The sequence below is a fragment of the Hemitrygon akajei genome, chromosome 11 (assembly GCF_048418815.1).
Source record: "Hemitrygon akajei chromosome 11, sHemAka1.3, whole genome shotgun sequence".
NCBI classification, from domain to species: Eukaryota; Metazoa; Chordata; class Chondrichthyes; order Myliobatiformes; family Dasyatidae; genus Hemitrygon; species Hemitrygon akajei.
In genome coordinates this window covers 163,311,091-163,330,480 of record NC_133134.1, presented here as the reverse complement: position 1 = coordinate 163,330,480, position 19,390 = coordinate 163,311,091, and the positions used below count along the sequence as shown (strand labels likewise).

Here is a 19,390-nt window from a genome sequence, read left to right as displayed (position 1 = left end):
TGACATCTAATATCAGGTTCAAACTCAAGAGTATAGTGTCAGACTCCTGAATATGATGCTGATCTGAATAAAAGTGTCTGAAAATTCTAAATGTGAAACATAAACCACTAGCACATCTCATCTGGAACTATAAATTAGGATTCTGCAAAATTCTTCTCACACCCATGAGATGGTAAAAACAGTAGCATTAGTAAGACCATAAGACACAGGAGCAGAGGTCGGCTGTTCGACCCATTGAGTCTGCTCCACCATTCAATTATGGGCTGATCCAATTCTTCCAGTTATCCCCACTCCCCTGCCATCTCCCCATACCCTTTGATGCCCTGGCTAATCAAGAACCTATCTGTCTCTGCCTTAAAAAGACCCAATGACTTGGCCTCCACAGCCACTCGTGGAATATATTCCACGATTTACCACCTCTGACTCAAGTAATTTCTCCACATCTCTGTTCTAAATAGACGTCCTTCAATCCTGAAGTCGTGCCCTCTTGTCCTAGATTCCCCTACCATGAGAAATGGATGAAGTTGTTCTCAGCATTTTTCAAATACATTACATTAACATTTCATTTGGCTATCTATACACATAGATGCAGTAAATTACAAGATTAACAATAAATCAACAATACACCTTTAATAGTAAAGTTTCCCTAGCAACAGCCATTTTCCATCAAAACTAGAAAATTTGAACACATGAAAATCTAACTGTGGACCAGAACTAATCCCATTTATGCTGTGTACAATAGCTATAAACATTTTCAATACATATTATTTGTGCTAAACACAAGATGGTAAAGCTTTAATGCAAACAGTAAATGTTCTACATACAAGGGTGGCGTGCATGCTCAAGATGGCACACACTAAAGATTTCTTGGCCAAAGCTTCAAGGAAATAGTTGAAGTATAAAAAGGCAAACTACTGTTTAACTGAGTACCAAATTATGTATTTAAATGAAATATAGAACAAATTAGAACACTACCAATATTACTACAGTACTATAAAACTAATATTTCCTAACAGTTATCAATGGAGGAATTCATCCAGTTTACTCGTTCTTTTGATTGACTGTCAATGAACAAAATTAGTGCAGATATCTAGTGTAGGTAATGGACTGCCTTCAAACAAATGCTATCAACGATTGCATCCTCCAAATCTTCATTTTCATTGGAACATTCAAGATGATTATCGTTATCTTCAAATTCATGTTAGTTCCTAACTTGAAGTAATGAAGTAGTTTATTACCATGGGCATGTGTCATGAAATTTGTTAACTTAGCAGCAGCAGTCCAATGCAATACATAATATAGAAAAATAATAAGAAATAAAAACAATTACAGTATATGTATATTGACTAGATTAAAAATTGTGCAAAAAACCAGAAATAATATTTATTGAAAATGTGAGTTAGTGTTCACGTGTTCAATGTCAAAATTCAGATAGGAAAACTGATGAGCCCACACATCGTGTGGGTCCTGAAATTAGTGAATGCTTGACGGAGTATGCCCCTCTTGTTTCTTAATTTATGTTATGATAAAGAAACTTACACATATACATGATGATTCCATTAGTTAATACTGCTGGGTAAAAGCCAGTTTACTGCAACTGGTTTCATTTTTTAAAATTACACTATTTCTCGCCCTATCACTATTGTGTCACATATCACTAAACACAAGCTACCCAATACAAAATTAAAACAGGAAGTACGCATTACTACAACATTCAAAAACATCAGCTTGAAGTCAATTTTCAGAAGCAACATGTATCAATGAAAAACAAACATTAATGTAATAACCTTTTCTGTACAGCCCTCAAACTGAAACCAAAGGGTTAAATTCTAAAATTGAATCCATAACCATTGAACTCATAAACGAGAAACAGTCAGTGTTATCAGTCTTGACAGCACTGTGTCAGACTAAAAGAGCTATCAATAAATTTCAAGTTGGATCAACAGTTTGATACCTACACATCTCCTACGCACCTCAGGATGTCCTCAACTTTGGGTTGGGGAGGGGGTATGAAAATCATACCAAAAGTCAATGACAGAGTCAATGGCAATTACAATCACTTCTCTCTCAAGATTGATTGCTTAGAAAGTTGCATCTTCCCAGCAATAAATCTTGAAAATACTGAGGGAAGTGTTATTTTGACTGGAGGTCTACATTCCTCAGGGATTAGTGTTCTGACCTCTGTTGTTCGCGATCTATATAAATGAATTGGATAAAAATGTAGGTGGGCTGATTACAAAGTTTACAGAAGACACAAAAATTGGCAGTTACTTAGGAAGGTTGCCAAAGGATATAGTGGGACAAAGATCAGTTGAAAATCTGTACAGAGAAATGGCAAATGGAGTTTAATCCATACAAGTGTGAAGTGCTGAACTTTGGAAGGTCAAATGTTAGAGGACAGTGTATAATAAATGGTAGAACCTTGTGGAACTTGTCAAGGTGTTGAGTATAAAAGCTGGCAAGTCATGTTGCTCATTACGGAGTCATTACCTCACTATCACATCCATGAAATTCTAGCTCAGGGGCTCCCAAATTGGAGCTTTTTTAGAGGACACAAAAGAGGTTCACCAGGGACCCTGATCTCTCATGAATATCCAGCTTGCCATGAATTTAAGGTGAATTTTTGGATTAAAGAGAATTAGCTATATGGCCAAAATTGAACCATTTTCTCTGGAGCTTTGGAGACTGAGGAGCAAGCTGATAGAAGTACATAAAATAAACAGGAGGCAATCAGTCTTTTACCCAGGGTGGAAATTTTAAATATTAGGCAGCATAGTTTTAAGGTGAGAAGGAAAAAGTTTGAAAGATTTACCGGGCAACTTGTGTTTTTATAGTGGGATATAGCAGGACAAAGATCAGTTGAAAATCTGTACAGTAAATTGGCAAATGTAGTTTAATACATAAAAGTGTGAAGTGTTGAACATATATGGCTAGTAGCTGAAACACAGTGTAGGTGGTAGTGAAAGCAGATATGAAAGCAAAGTTTAATAAGCATTTAGGCAGACACAGGAACATGCATGGAATGTAGGAACACAGACCAGGTGAGGCATATCTGATTAATTTGGATTGGCACTGTGGTCAGCATAGATATTGTGGGTTGAAGGACCTCTTCTGATCCTGTATGTTCTTCAAAAATAAATGAACAATTCCGTATACTGTTGGACTATTTTATTCATTCTGGTCTGCCAAGTTATAGGAAGGACATTGCCAAAGGTTGCAGAAAAGATTCACAAGAATCCTAAGTGAACAGGAGGGATTGAGTTATAAGGAGAAACTGGATAGGCGGGAGCATTTTTTCCCCTGGAGTATAAGAGGCTGAGGAGAACCATAGAGGTATAGAAAATCATGAGGGGAGCATAGGTACAGTGAATGGTCAGCTTCCCCCCCCCCCCCCCCCCCCAAGGTAAGGGAGTCTAGAGCTAGAGGGCATACACTTAAAAGTGAAAGGGGAAAGATTTAAGGGGTATTTGGGGTAAAACTATTCCCACAGGGACTCATGGGTCTGTGGAACAAACTACCAGAGGAAGTGCTAGAGACTGGTACAATTATAATTAAAAAGGAATTTAGATAGTGGCATGGGTAGGAAAGATTTAGACCAGAGGTTCCCAACCTGTAGCCCACACACTCTTTGCTTAATATTATTGGTCCATGCAATAAAAAAAGGTTGGGAACCTCTGGTTTAGAGGGATATGGGCCAAATGGGACTTGCCCTGGTGGTTAACAGGATAAGATGGGCCAAAGGGTCTGTTCCATACTATGACATGAATTTAATGAATTAAATTTCCTTGCTCAGAGAGTGAAACTAAATATTGCCTTCTATAACTTACAAATCCGTTATACAGTTACAACATACTAGATAAAGTCCATGCTCTATTATGAAGTATTATGGAAGATCTACAGATGTCTAGCACAATTGTGACAATGAGCTAAATTGCCTGAACACATTGCCGGCAGGTTCTGCCCATCTGCAATGTCAGTGGCCAGGGGGTCTCCTGCAGTGCACTACTAAGACCCCAATTGTTTGTCAGGAAGCAAACTGGTGGCGGGGGGAGAGAGTAGAAATGGGAGATTTTGTAGAGCTTTATCTCCTGTCAATAGGAATATTTTAGATCTTTTGAAATGTCTGTCCTCCAGACACAATCAAAACCTATTAAAATCACCCTCTAGTAATTTATTAAAAGATTAAAAATTAAAACTAAAATACATTAAATAATCAAAAAGCATTAAGTAAAGGAAAACAGGTTTTAAAAAAAAGTCAAGCCTTCTTCCTAGTATGTCCAAAAACATCTCTCAGAAAGAATGAGGTCCCTGAGCCAGGCCTGACTAGTGCAAGACAAGAGAGATGGACCCTTTAGAAAGATGCTGAGGAATCTGATCATCAGCCTCTGAACTCCACAAAGAGAGAGAGTCAAGGTAATTTGACTTGATACTTTTCAAATGTAGACTCAGTGATGTACAGCATCGAAACAGGCCCCTGAGCTCACCTTATCTCTGCCAAACATCATGCCTGGCTGTATTAAACCCATCCACCTGCATTAATTCCATATCTTCCCCCCCACACATCTCCCTCATTCAAGCACCTATCCAGATGCTTCAAATATTGTTCCAATTCCTGTCTCCACTACCTCCTTTGGCAGCTCATTTCAGATACTAACAAATTTGAGAACTTGGAATTACAATCAGAATCAGGCTTAATATCATGGGCAAATGTCATGAAATTTGTTGTTATGCGGCAGCAGTACATTGCAATACATGATAATAAAATATATTAAAAAAGTTAAAATTAAATAGTGCAAAAAGAGAAAAAATGTAGTAAGTAGTGAGGTAGGGTTCAATGTCCATTCAGAACTCTAATGGCAGAGAGCAAGAAGCAGTTCCTGAATCACTGATTGTGTGCCTTCAGGCTCCTATACCCCCTCCCTGATGGTAGCACCGAGAACAGGGCATGTCCTGAATGATAGGGTTTCATAATGATGGATGCCGCCTTATGAAGCCACCAGTCTCCAGGCATCCCAAAGCACCTTGTAACAAATTAAATACTTCTCAAAAAAATGATCAAAGTAAGACTTTTGGTAGGAATTGGACCCCAGTACAACACTTCAACAGGAAGACTAAACCAGGTGAGGGTAGCCAGGAACCTCCAACCCCGGTGAGATAGGGATATACCTACCCCAGCATGTGAAGCCAGTTCTGGCAGACTGGGTGGACAAGATCATTTACAAGATTCAAAGGCCAAGAAGGCGGAGCTGCAATGTTTCATGGAGAGTGAAGGACAATGACAAGGCACAGGAGGCATGGCTATCCACTCCAGCCAAGGAAATCTTCAGTCATGACAATTTCTCGTACTACTGGACCAAGATTTTTGAGGCAAAGAGAATGGAACTGCTCTAGTGCAATGGCCTTTTCACTACAAATCTCCTCTAGCACAGGTTACGGGACCAAAATATTGGTAAGATTACTGGAACTGTCTTGCTTGCTTTCCAATGATGGGATTTTTAGGTCCATTTGAGAATAATGTGGCCTACGATATACTGCCTTTATGATAAAATGTTAACAGTGCAGCATCCACTATGTAGTTCACTAAAATGTCTGCATTACAGTGGGTCTTGACTCAGGGCAGCTATCCACCCAACCAAGGTTGATGCCATTATTTCAATTTCAGGTCATTCACAAAATGGAAACTCGAACAAGAGACCATTTGGATGGCCTTATATCTTCATCTGTTTAATCAACATTTTAACAAAATGAATTCTCTGTTTTCTGAGCCTATTGTCCAAAGCTTAAGAACGGCTCCAGGATGAAAAGTAACATGGTTAAAATACTGTTGGTGATACGCAGACAACTTTTTAATGGTGACACAATTTCTTCTCCAGAGACACCCAAAAACTCAAAGGTCATTTATGCAAACATCCCAAACTTCTGAAAGGTGCACCCCTAATGCCATTTGAACTGCTCCTATGTCTGGTGGTGATGAAACTGATAGCCTTCAGGTAATTTACATTTTTGTTTGCAAAGAGTTAATTTTGAAGTATTCATAATAAACTACCTACCTATTTAGAAATTTTGATGGTTCGACATCTGGATCACAAAATGTTTCCTGTGCCACTTTGAAAATCAGCAGAGCTCTGGTCCAGCACACCATTAAATTCACCATTACCCTAGTTCCTGCACACCCTTTCAACTGAAGTCAAGAGAGTTGAGAGATTTTAAATTCCCAAAAGTGAATGCCACCAATAGCCGGTTGAAGTGATGGCTAGGAAAGCTTACCAGCCCCAGCACCTCTACTTCCTCAGGAGATTAAAGAAATCTAGCACATTCCTTTTGACCCACACCAATTTCTACAGATGTACCATGGAAAGCATCCTAACCGGATGCATTATTGCTTGGTAAGGCAATTGCGCTGCCCGCGACTGCAAGAAATTGGATTCCAGATTCTTTGAACTCCTCTCCTGCCTCAGTAAAGCAGCCAGCCACCCCAAAATTCCTCCTCCTTCCCTTCCATCAGACAGAAGATACAAATGCAAAAAAGTACATACCACCAAGCTTAAGGACAGCTTCTATCCGGCTGTTATAAGACTATTAAATGGTTCCCTATTATGATATAGATTCAACCTCAATCTCATTATAACCTTGTGTTTTACTGTCTACCTACACTATTTTCTCTGTAACTGTAACACTTTATCCTGCACTGTTATTGTTTTACCTGATAGTAATGAACTGATCTGAATGAACGGTCTGCAAGACAAGTTTTTCTACTGAATATGTGACAATAAACTAATTTAGTCCACTGAAAAATGTATAATATTAATAGGCAATAGAAATCTATTTGTCTAGCACCACAAATCTTGAGCATGCCTGATTATTGAACTTTTAGAGGATTTGTTAATTTAATATGCATTTAATTGCTTATATATTGAAGTATACTTTAGATTAACTTTGAATACTTTGGATATTTAACATTTGTGAATATTAACATACACAACTATTCCAACATTTTGACAGTTGGTACTTTTAAGACTGAGGCTTAACAGGCTTCAAACCATTTTTAGGAGGAAGGGACTTGCTAGTTGGTGAGAAGGCCTTACATTTCTCAAACCCTCAATCAGGAGCAGCCTTTTGGGACATAAGTTGGTATTGCAAATTAAGTAGAGGCAAAATAACTAAGAGCACAAACAGTTCACTTTCACTGAGGTAGGCCATATGCAGCCCATAGGTTACATGTTATGCACCATCGCATAAAAACTGAAGCAACATTATTTGGAAAGTAGTGGACACTGGCCAAGAAACGTTCCTTAAGCTACTAACCAAGCGATTTCTTTCATTTGATGACACCTTACAGGACGCAGCTTAGCTCTTGCTTACACCAATGCAAGCAACTACATTTTAGAAGTAATCAGAAAAAGACCAGAAAGAAAGAATATGGATTCATATAGAACATTGCTCAAATTATTGTCCTTTACATCGAATGCATGACTCTATGGTAAATTCATCACTGTAACACAAGTTCCCAACTAAATAAATGTTCTCAAATTCTTGACTGAACCTCAAACATCACGCTTGTTTCTCAACTCTCTTCTCAATGGACTATAGAGCCATCTTGCTAGGCACTTAATATATTTACTGATGACAAAATTCCGGATAGAGAATTCTAATAATTCACAACCCTCAGAAGAAATATCTCATTTTTATTCAAAAGCTTTTTGCACCAATTTGAAGGCCTCTCCACAAAGGGAAGTATCCTCTTAGCAAAGAGGATATCAAGTCCCACCAGAATATTGTATATTTCCATAAGATCACCTCCTCAATTTCCTAAACTGTAATGATAATGGGTCCAGCCTTCACAACCTATATTAATAAGCAACGTCCTCCATTCTAGGAATCAACCTAGTTAACCTTATCTGAATTACTGTCAATATTCCATCTCATATAAGGAGCACTCTTGGTATAATTTTACAATCCTTTGTAGAATTGAAGAAAAACTTGCTCCCTTGTTCAAGTCATTCCTTTTTTGTCAAAAAAGCCAACATCCCACTCGTCTTTCTAAGTACTTGCTGCACTTCCATGCCAACTTTTGTTGTTTCATGGACAAGAACTAAAGATCCTTCTCCACAGCAGTCTTCGGTAGTCTCACTTCACTTAAACAATACTGTTTCCTTATCCGTCCTCTCAAAGTGATTACCTTGCATGATATTCCTCCACCCACCAAATTCTTCCCTTAATCTATACATACACAAATTCACTTAATCTACACACAATTTACTAGATTGAAAATAACTCTTTTAATCTAATTTATTTCTTTTTGCTAGTTAGGCTTTCAAGCAAATTTTTTGAGGTGATGAACTCTAACTGGAATGTTCACAGCAGCACACACAAAATGCTGGAGGAACTCAGCAGTTCAAGCAGCATTTATTGAAATCATGGAAAGTCAACACTTCAGGCTAAGACCCTTCTTCAGCATTAGAAAGGAAGGGGAAGATGCCAGAATAACAATGTGGGGGGAGGGGAAGGAAGCTAGCTAGGTGGTAGTTGAAGCCAGGTGGGTAGGAAAGGCAAAGTGCTGGAGAGGAAGAAATCCGATAATTTCATCTGCACATAAGCATTCATGTAAACAGAGATATTGACACTTTCCCTGAAGTAGCCAAACCTTTTCCCAAACTGTTACCCACAATTCCATGAAATCTTATCTTAAAGAGTAACCATTTAAATGGCACCTGATCATTTTTTTTTGGAAATCTAAATACATTACATCCACCAGCCCCGCTTTTTCCACGCTTTTTTTTACATCTTCAAGGAATTCTAATATGTCACACACAATGTCAATTTAGCACTGCTTCATTTGTAAAGGCTCTGCTGCTGAGTAAATATTCCAAAATTTTCCCAATAATCTATTATGTTAACTAACCTACAGATTCTTGTTTTGTCTCCTTCCTTTCTAAAGTATGAGATTAGATTTGCAGTTTTCCAATAGGACAATTCCAAAATCTATGGAACATTGAAAAACACACACACTTTACTTAAGACCCAAGGATGCAGGACATCAGCCCAAAAGAACAGTCGACCTTCATTCCCTTTAGTTTTTTCTATTCACCCTAAAAATTAACCATTTTTTTCACATTGTAAATTTAAGGACGTGTGTATTAACAGATCATTTGGTGTTTAGAATATATCACTGCTAGTTCAAAAAACATCACTTTGCTGGAAAACAATCAAGTGCACAATTTTCCTCTTCTTGCAGTTTCAACTACACAGTTTTAGCACTGTCATGTGGTCTACAATGAAGCCGTTTAAATGGCTTAGAACCAGTCTACATAGTACACCTTTCTACAACCGGTGAATGACTTCTTCACTTTTATGTAGCCAAAAAGCTAACATTCCATTTAGTGGCATTAGAATGATGTATACATTATTCACAAAGATTTTAGAATGATTTTTCTATCTTTTGAATCTATAATTGCAACTTTACTTCTGAAATGGAAATTGGCAAGTAACATGTCTCTAAACTCTTACCAAAACCAGAATTTTGTAACCAAATTTAAACTTTGTCATTAAAAGACAAGAGGTTGCCTTCCATGAAACACCACTTCAACAGCAACAATTATTATTGTTCAACTAGTCTAAGTACAAGAACATCTGCCAGTTATTCTTGTAGTCTCAATCTTCTAGAGACTTGTGCGCACTCACAAGATGTATCATACACTCTCCCCAACAGGAGTAGTACAGTGGCTAGAAATCTCAACCAGTTATCCAGGTGCCTGAATGAACGAACCAGAGATCTGACTTTAAATCCCACCACAGCATCTAAGGAATTTAAATTCAGTTAATAATTGAGATTTTTACAAGTCTTAGTAATAAGAATTCACTCTTTACTGGATTATTGAAAAACCCACCTGGTTCACTAATGTAGTTCAGGAGAAAATCTGTCATGCTTGCCTGGCCCATGTGTGATTCCAAATTCATAGCTCGTGACCACTACATTCAAAGACATCTGGCCTGTAGCTCTTCAAGGTGGCTCACCACCACTTTCAGAATGGCAATTAGCAATGTGCTAGCAAAGTCCAGATTCCAAAATTAATTAATAAATTTCAAAACCATTTACAAAGAATGACTTATGCTTTCTAATGGCGACATGACTACATGCTAACAATTAATACACCAGATTGCTTTGTACAGAGTTCCAGTGGTTACTCAAGTGGCAAGGTACACTTCAAGTGGGATCCTTTGTCATGCCACAGGGAACTTAATCTCTTAGCCTGTACATTGCACGTAACCTCCACTTTCAGCTATCCAGGATTCACCAAGACATTTTTAGGCAAGGAGCCTGTGACTGAGTGAGACCACAGAAAGGCAGAAGGCTGCTGGCTCAATCCAGCTGGGGGCAGGAAAGGAAGAGTGTTGAGCATTTGTCTGGGTTCGCATGATTTTGGTGCATTTTAGGAATAGAAAAAAGCCAGCTGCAAAATTAGCATCTTTTAGATAGAGTTTTTATTACCATGTACTGCTGCCACAAAAAATCAAATTTCACGACATATGCCAGTGATATTAAACCTGATTCCAATTCTTACCCATTTTAAAAATTCATGTCACATTGGTGACATTTCTCTGCTGTGGTGTCGGGATGGGAGAATCCTTCCAACTCCAAAACATACTCAACTGAGAAACACCTTCAAGGGTTTTTCTATCTATCACCTGGGAAGATCAGCCATCATATGCCATCAGCACACATAGGGGTTGGTCATACAGCCTTGTCAATCCATAACTGGTGTAGACTTCAATCCAAAATCTAATCTGTAAATCTATTTGGAGTTCAGAATGTTCAATGGTAAATTACAAGGGATACACTTGCATGATCACACCTAGTTAACCACACCTATCAAATTGAATAGAACACACCTGAAGTAAACAGCCACAGTTCAGAACATCAAATGATTTAATTCATTTGCAGTTACAAATACAGTGGATTTTGGTTAATTGGGCCATCAGTTAATCGGGACAGCCCTTACCTGGGGCAAATCTGAAAGAACAAAAACTAATCAAAATAGTCAGGACTCCCTTTGTTTATTTGGAGCACGCTTAATTGGAACAGTGCAGTTTTGCTGCGGTTTCAAGCATTCAGGCTCAGAGATGCCAGAAACAGCTGGGAGTAAAAATAAAGCAATTTCACTACTTCAAATTAGAAACTACAATGAATTGAAGGCATCAACAATTATCTTGAATGTTACAATAAAAACAAAGATTTGGAGGGCAGTTCATTATTTGCACTAGATATCTAGGTTGATTTTGTTCATTTACAGACAATCAAAAGAACAGTAGCATACACTGGATGAATTCCTCAGTCGATAACTATTAGGAACTACAGTTTTATAGTATTGTGATGTATCAGCAGTGTTCCAATTTGTTCTGAATTTCATAAAATACATAAATATATGTTCTTAACTATTTCCATGAAACTTTGGCTAATTGGGGTAGCTGCTTAAGTGGGTCAAAATATACTGGTCCTGATGTATCCCAATTAACCAGAATCTACAATATTGCAATAATCCATTCAGCCTAAATTTGCAACACCCAAACCATCTCAATAATCTCACTGCAATATCTGCATGAATTCTAAATGGAAACATGTGATTAATGATTACCAACACAACTTTGATATGATTATTTCAGAAAAGGATTAGAATCATAGCCATAAATTTTCTAATAAATTCTAACAAGGGAATACAAAGATAACTTTAAAGTTCTGATTTCCCAGACTTGTAATCCCCAAAGCTTTTTACAGTTTGAGTTTGAAGCACAACTGAGACTGTTACAAAATTTTTGAAGTATATCCAATGATTCAGCAAGAAGACCTTGAACTCATCACCCCTCCAGTGGCCCACTGGTAAAAATAGTCTAATGACTTTTTTTCACAGCACATTCCCCCTCTGTTCCCCTTTTGAAAACCAGCTTTGTATTCCCACACCTTGCAGTCCCCATATCATAAATTACAATAGCTCAGCAAAAACATTTTTCCACAAGACCATAAGACATAGGTGCAGATTTAGGCCATTCAGCCCAGTAAGTCTGCTCCACCATTTCATCATGGCTGATCCATGAAAAAAAATTCATGGCTCTTCCAGTTAATTTGCCAATTACCTTCAATCCCTGAACTCCAATTATGGAACATCTGCCATCAAAATTTATTCATGTACGAACAACGCCTCTAATTTCCACAAACTTCTCTGCTTTCAGTATAATTCTATGTAACTGATCCCCTACGTGCAAAAGCACGAAGGGACTCTATATCCATGCTAATGTGTGGAGGCCAAAAGTGGCTACGATACCAAATGAGTATACTGATGTTTTAATGGTTGATTATAACTTATTTGTAGTATCCTTCCATTTATGAAGCTAAAGATTCCAAAAGCTTTATTATTAAAAAAAAAACATTTATTCCATTCGTGGGGCCTGCCTTCAAAGCTCTCAGATCAAATTGAAAATTGTAGCACTTCTATTGGTACACCTCATTCTTCCCAGAAAGAGTCACTCCATATTTCTCTGCATTCAATTTCACCCATTTCATCCTTGGTCTAGATTCTGAGATCTCCTTAACACACACAACACTCACACCATCAGCACAGCTACACCATTTCCTCCAACCCTGCTCATGTCTATGAAGCATGTCTTCATCAAATTGTCTTTCAAAGACTTGAGGGAAAGGGAAACAACTAGGATAACTGGAATGCTCTTGCAGTTGGGTAGCACAGATTCAATGAAGTCAAATGCCACAAACTCATATGCTGCAACTTTTCTGTGCTTCTGAGAAATTTACATACAGAATATCACTTCATTTCTCTCTATTATTTCTTATGAATTCCCCCCACCTTAATTTGGGAATTAATTGACAACTGAAATTACACATCAGGGAAGCAGAGTCCAAACATTCAAGGGAATCAAACAAATGCATCACCATCAGAAAACAGGCACACATTTCAGATAATCACTTATCTCCTCCTTTTGTGCACAGACAAGATACTGTGCAATCTCATCTTGTACTTCTTTATTTCTATTCAACATAACTCTTGAATGTCAAAATTAAAACGTCTCTTTATAAATCTGATTTTGTATTATAAAAGGTAGTCTTCAGAATTATTCAACAGTAACCATTTTTTGAACATCCAACTTAGCTACTATGGGAACTTAAAATTAAAGTACGCCGTTTATACAAAGAATAAACTGATTCATCCCCTCTCCCAACTGAATAACTAGTCTCAGCTACCTGCAAAATCATACAATTCACCTTGTTTCTTTCTCGCAAAGAAACACCTTATGAAAGCTGTTAGTCATAAATTTTGCAGCAAAATAATTAGAATAATTTTTCATTAAAATGATTTGGACTATAGATTTGAATTAAGCAACATGGGTTCAGCAGACAACACAGAATTATCTTCCTCAGCACCTTCCCTGATCTAAATAACCGGAAGAATAGACCTGGGCAAAGGAGAGCTACATTGGAATATCTTTTATGAAATATATCTTTTATCTCTAGAGGCATCTATTTATAAGTTACTTTAAAATAGAACACCCTGAAACCTCAGTGAAATTAAAAATATACCGATCTAAACTACAACCTATTGTATGCCACTCAAGTGAAAACAGAGATCCGCATTTGAGACCAGATTTCTGATAATCATTTTTTCTCCAGGCTCAATCAGTCAATTCATATATAGCTGCCATCCTAATAGTACAAAGAATTCCATACCAAATTGTCCTAAATACTTCAGCTTCCCAAAGTCTAATGGTCATTTGATTCCCAACTGATAGTTTATAGATCACAAAGATTTGGAAACATATTTTTGACAGTCTACTGCATTAGAAAACCATTCCTGCATTAAAGTTCAAACCTTCAACATTTGATATCACAAATTCAGCTAGCACATCTTTCCACTTTAATGCCCATACATTTCTTTCCCAGTTCTATTGTCCCTAAATGAATGACTGAGATTAGACCTCCAATAATTTACTTACATTGACAATGTAATGAACAGAACTGCCATTGACAGCTTGACTGTATCTTGACTATGTGTTTGTACCTGAACTGATTGGGGTGCGGGGAGGAGGAGAGTAAAGGAAGGAGTGGAAGTTGAGGAGAAAATAGGGAGGGGGAACAGAGAGGTCAACTCCATAAAAGCAATGCCAGATCTCTTTCCTTCAAGGACAATTATGAACCAAACACAGGGTCTTGAACAAGCCTGGTAGTTTTATGGTCACCATTAAACAGTTTTTATTCCAAATTTAATTACTTGATTATAAATTCCCCAACCATCATGGTAGCATTCAAAAATCACACCTCTGAACCAATGGTCCAGGCCACTGGATATAAATCCAAGAAGGTAATGGACCATGCCACCTACCATATCATGGGGTATTATTGCAGATCAGAGGGAAAGGTCTGTGAAAAGTCAAGACAACTAAGGCTACGCTTGAAGACATGTTGCTTTATAGCACACGATACTCCATCCTCATAAGAAGCTTGAAGACAAAGGAAAAAAGGAAAGAGGTCCTTTCAAAGAAATGTAAAGTCATTGACCTGATGTACAAATTGTTTCTCTCATTATTGCTTGAACCAAGTGTTTCTAGCATTTTCTTCAGATTTCCTGCATCCATTTTTTTTGCTTTTATGCAAATTCATGTCCCTTTGTCCAATCTAATTATTGAAAAGGAAACACTGTCCGGAAAGGATAGAAAATGCTGGAAACAACCAGCATTTGTAGAAAGAGAGTGTTTCAGGTCAACGACCCTCCGCCCAGATGAAGGGATTAAATTCTGTTTCTCTTTCCACAGATGCTGACTGACATGATTATTTCAAGCATTCCCTGTTAGGGAATGAAATCTCACATAAAAAAAAGAGTACTATTAATGTCTTGTATCTTAATCATTAAGATGGGCCAACCATTTCGGTCAATGGAGCCAGCATCCTTCAACAGCTGCCTGGCAAAAAGATGACAATCACTGCTACAACATTGGGAGAGGGATCAAGATAAAAGAAAGACTATCCAAGTAACCCACAAAAGGCACAATATCAAACCCCTCCTCAACCTGTCCTCTCCTGAAATCCCCCTGAAACTTGCTTTTCCCACAATGCCATCTTCCATCTCCTCAAAGGAATAAAGAAAACCCCTACACACACCTACCACCACACTCCATATATTTTAGCCCCATCCTGGGCCACCCAACACACATAAGAGAGAACTACAGGCCTCCATCTAAACACCCCCACTGCTACAAGGTAGCATTACAAAGCACTGTCCCAACATCCAGTGTATTACCCTTCCCAACACCTCATAGTAAAATGCACTCCTCCATTTTAGTCCCTCCCTCTAGCCAATATTATAAACCCTCCCTCATATTATAAGCCACCCCTGTATTACAAATCTTCCCTACATTACAGACCCCCTTAAATGGGCACCACCTCCAAATATGTTACAGAAACCACCTCGTACTATATTACAGACTCCCTTCTACCCGGTATCAAACCCCCTCCACGTGCATTACACACCCGCTTTGCACACATTATAGACCCCGCCTGTCCCCGTATTAGATACCCCTACATATTACAGACCATGTAGTACAGCACACCTCTGCGATATTAGACCACCTCCCCACGTATTACAGACCCTCCCTGCATTACAGACCTATCACCCCGTACTACACACCCCCTCCACTCCGAATTAGACCCCCCCAGACCCGAATTACAGATCCCCTCCTCTTCCCCCCATATTACAAAATCCCTCGTATTACAACCACCACCACCCCCCACAATACCAGGAGGGGACATCAGAGCCCCCACCACCACCACACCCCGCCCCAGCACCACCGCCGCCATAGGCCGTCCGATCCCACCTCCCCACCAACAGACTCCCCTCACCCATCACAGCTATCCCACCGTCCGCTCACCTGCCAGCACCAATTTATTTTTCTCTCGCTTTCTCTTCAGGTGGAATTGATTTGGGGGGGGTGGTAGGGGCTTTTTTTGCAATTTTTTGTACGTGCGTGTATGTGTATATAATTCGGTTCTTCCTCCTCTCTTCTCCGGTTATGCCTTTTTCTCCTCTTTCTCTCCCCCACCCAGTAAGCACAACCGGCCTCAGCCTCCCCTTTAACTCCGAACCGCCCGGCTCGGCGCCGAAAACACCGACTGCCCGCAATATGGCGGCGCCGCGCTTCCCCCGCCAGCCCCACGCCACAACGAGGCTGCGCCGGCCTGTGCCCTGCCCAACACCGTCCGCCGCACACACCTCAGCTCACCAGCCCGGCAGGGGGAACACAAAACCTGTTGCACAAATCCCTCCTCCTCCTCCTCCTCCTCCCCACCCCCCCGATCTTTCTCTTGTTCGTTTCTGCTCCAAGGCAGAGATAGTAGTGATTTTTTTGTTCAAATTGTTTTCTATCTAGTTAAATTTACGTTTTTTTTTCTTGTAAATGCTGCTATACGTTCATGTACTTGTCCATATCCATATGACAAAGATTTTAACTTTGACTAGGATTGCGGAATTTGGTTCAAGAATAGCTACTTCCCTTCATGCAGCTTATCTGATGCTTTTTGCCTGTACATTTTACATTGAATCTGTGCATACATGTATCTCTGCATATGACAATAAACTTGCCACTATTTCATTTCGCTGTATTCTTGAGTGTTCGTGTGCGGTTGAATGACAATTAAACTTGAACATTGATTTTGACTTTAATTTTGATTAGGGGGCTGCTTCAAGAATATCTTGTATTGGAATTGATTTTAAATTATCACGTGAATCAAAATTCAGTGAAAAGCTTGCCTCGTATCTTGTTGATACAGATCAGATCATTACACAGTGCATTGAGGTAGAATAACTAGAACAATGAGAATGCAGAATAACGTGTAACAGCTACAGAGAATATGACAAAGTTTAAAGTAAATTGTATTATCGAAGTACGCGTATCACCATACATAACCCTGAGATTCATTTTCCTGCGGGCATACTCAGCAAATCTATAGAATAGTAACTATAACAGGATCAGTGAAAGATCAACCAGAGTGCAGAAGAGAACGAATTGTCTAAATGAAATATATACCGTAAATAAATAACAATAAATAATGAGAACATGAGATAACAAGATAAAGGGTCCTTAAAGTGAGCTCATTGGTCGTGGGAACATCTCAATAGATGGGCGAGTGAGTGGAGTCAAGATCCTGATTGTTGAGAGGTAATAAGTGCCTTGAACCTGGTGGTGCGAGTCCGAGGGCTCTTGTACCTTCTAGCTGATGGCAGCAGCAAAAATAAACCTTGGTGGTGGGGAACTCTGATAAAGGATGCTGCTTTTCCACTACAGTGTTTCACGTGGATGTGCTTGGGAGGGCTTTACCAGCGATATAATGGGCTGAATCCATTACCTTTTATAGTTCCCACTCTAAGGCATTGGTGTTTTTATTCCGGGCCATGATGCAGACAATAAACTCAATTTTGATCCGGATTTTGCAGGCTGGTTCAAGGACAGCTACTTCCCTTCTTGCTGCTTAACTGGTGCTATGTGCCTGCAGTGTTGCTGCAAGAAAGCTTTTCCTTGCAACTGTGCACTTGCACACACGACAATAAACTCAGCAATGACTTTGGTTGGAGTGGTGCAGGCTGGTTCAAGAACAACCGATTCCCCTTTATGCTGCTTATCAGATACAGTATGCCTGCAATATTTATCACTGCCATTACATTGATAAAATGAATTGGTTTATTATTGGCATATGTACTGAGATAGTGAAAAACGTTGTTTTGTATGCCATCCATACTTATCCATTTCATCACATCAGTGCATTGATCTAATGCAATGGAAAAAGGGCTACAGTTACAGAGAGAGCATAGGGCAGCCAGATAATAAGGTGCAAGGGCCATGATGAGGCATGCTGTGAGGTTAGGACTCTGTCCTATCATAAAGGAGAACCATTTAATAGACTTATGTCAATCTAATAGAAGCTGTTCTTAAGCCTGATATTATTTGTCTATCTTTTTTAAATTGCGAATTAATCTTTGGGCCATTCTGCCCAGCAATCCCCCAGTTTAATCCTAGCCCAATCACAGCACAATTTACAGTGATCAAGTAACGCACCAACCGGTACGTTCTTGGATTGTAGGAGGAAACTGGAGCATCCGGAGGAGACCCATGCAGTCATGGGAGGAACATCCAAACTCCTTACAGGCACTGATGGGAACTGAACCCCGGTCACCGGCACTTGAAAGTGTTGTGCTAGCCACTACACCACCATGCCACCCTTACGTGCTTTCGGACTTTGTATCATACGTGTACTTGTGCAAATGACAATAAACTTGACCGTGAACTTGGAGGCATGAGAAATCGAGTGCTAGAAATCGAGAGCAAAACGCAAAGGCGCGGGAGGACTTCAGTCAGGCAGCATCTACGGGGGAAATGGACAGTCAACATTTCAGATTGGAGTTCAGATCCAAAACATTGACTGTCCATTTACCCCTATGAATGAGCCTGACCTATTAAGTTCCTCTAGCTCAACTGTTTTCATGACATGGACCAATACCATTAAGCAAGTGGTCCATCAACCCTAGGTTAGGAACCCTTGCTCTGGACCCTCTGGTTTCCTTTCAACCATTTGGTTTTTGAACCAACCTGTGCAATCCAAATCACCACCTTAATACAGCAAAACTGAGACCACTCTGCACTACAATGATTTTTTTTTGGTTCTAGCTGTACTTTCTTGTAAAAATTGTGCATATGTTTGCTCCCCCCCCCCCCACCCCCGTGTATCCTTCTTATTAGATACTACGTGCATCCAATGCCAAAGTAAATATGTTTTTATTGCACCTATGCACTAATATTCTTGTACATATGACATACAAAGTGTACCTAGGCAGGAAAGATTTAGAGCTGGTTGATCCCAACATGGAGTCCAGAGACCCCTTGGTTAATGGTATTGGTCCAAGGCATAAAAAGGGTTGGGAACCCCCTGGTTTAGAGGGATATGGGCCAAATGCAGGCAAATGGGAATCTTGGTTGCCATGAACCAGAAGGGCAGAAGGGCACATTTCCATGTATCATGCCTCTGACTATGACAACAAATTTTGTATTAATAGGAGTTCAATTTGAATTATTCTTATTGAACTCTCAGATTACTGCATCCTTTTTAATACAATAAAGGTCATCATCAGGCCCCTGCAAATCTGTAGCAATATGAATGCTTAAAAACACCTCCCAAACTGTCAAAACACCTCCCATACTGTTAAATATCCTCTCATCCTACCTTATTTCCCTTTATGTAAAATAAAATGCATCTCTGTACCCACCACAAATGATTAAACCTATACTGACCACTTTTTTGTAGACATCAAAATTATTAAAGCTCTTTATATAACATAGT

At 39.2% G+C, this 19,390-nt stretch overlaps 1 protein-coding gene across 2 annotated transcripts in view; it reads right to left on the bottom strand.

Annotated features, from left to right (window-relative positions):
- The window catches only part of LOC140736225 (casein kinase II subunit alpha), a 114,104-nt gene extending 97,876 nt beyond the window's left edge, over positions 1 to 16,228 (bottom strand). Inside the window, exons 1-2 of one of the 2 annotated variants that reach the window (XM_073062142.1) lie at positions 15,931 to 16,228; positions 14,388 to 14,505 (exon numbers count right to left, since the gene is read on the bottom strand). The gene's annotated coding sequence lies outside the window, so the exon portion shown is untranslated. The remainder of the gene's footprint in view (positions 1 to 14,387; positions 14,506 to 15,930) is intronic. The other variant, XM_073062141.1, reaches the window with a different exon arrangement.
- Between the last annotated feature and the right edge of the window lie 3,162 nt (positions 16,229 to 19,390).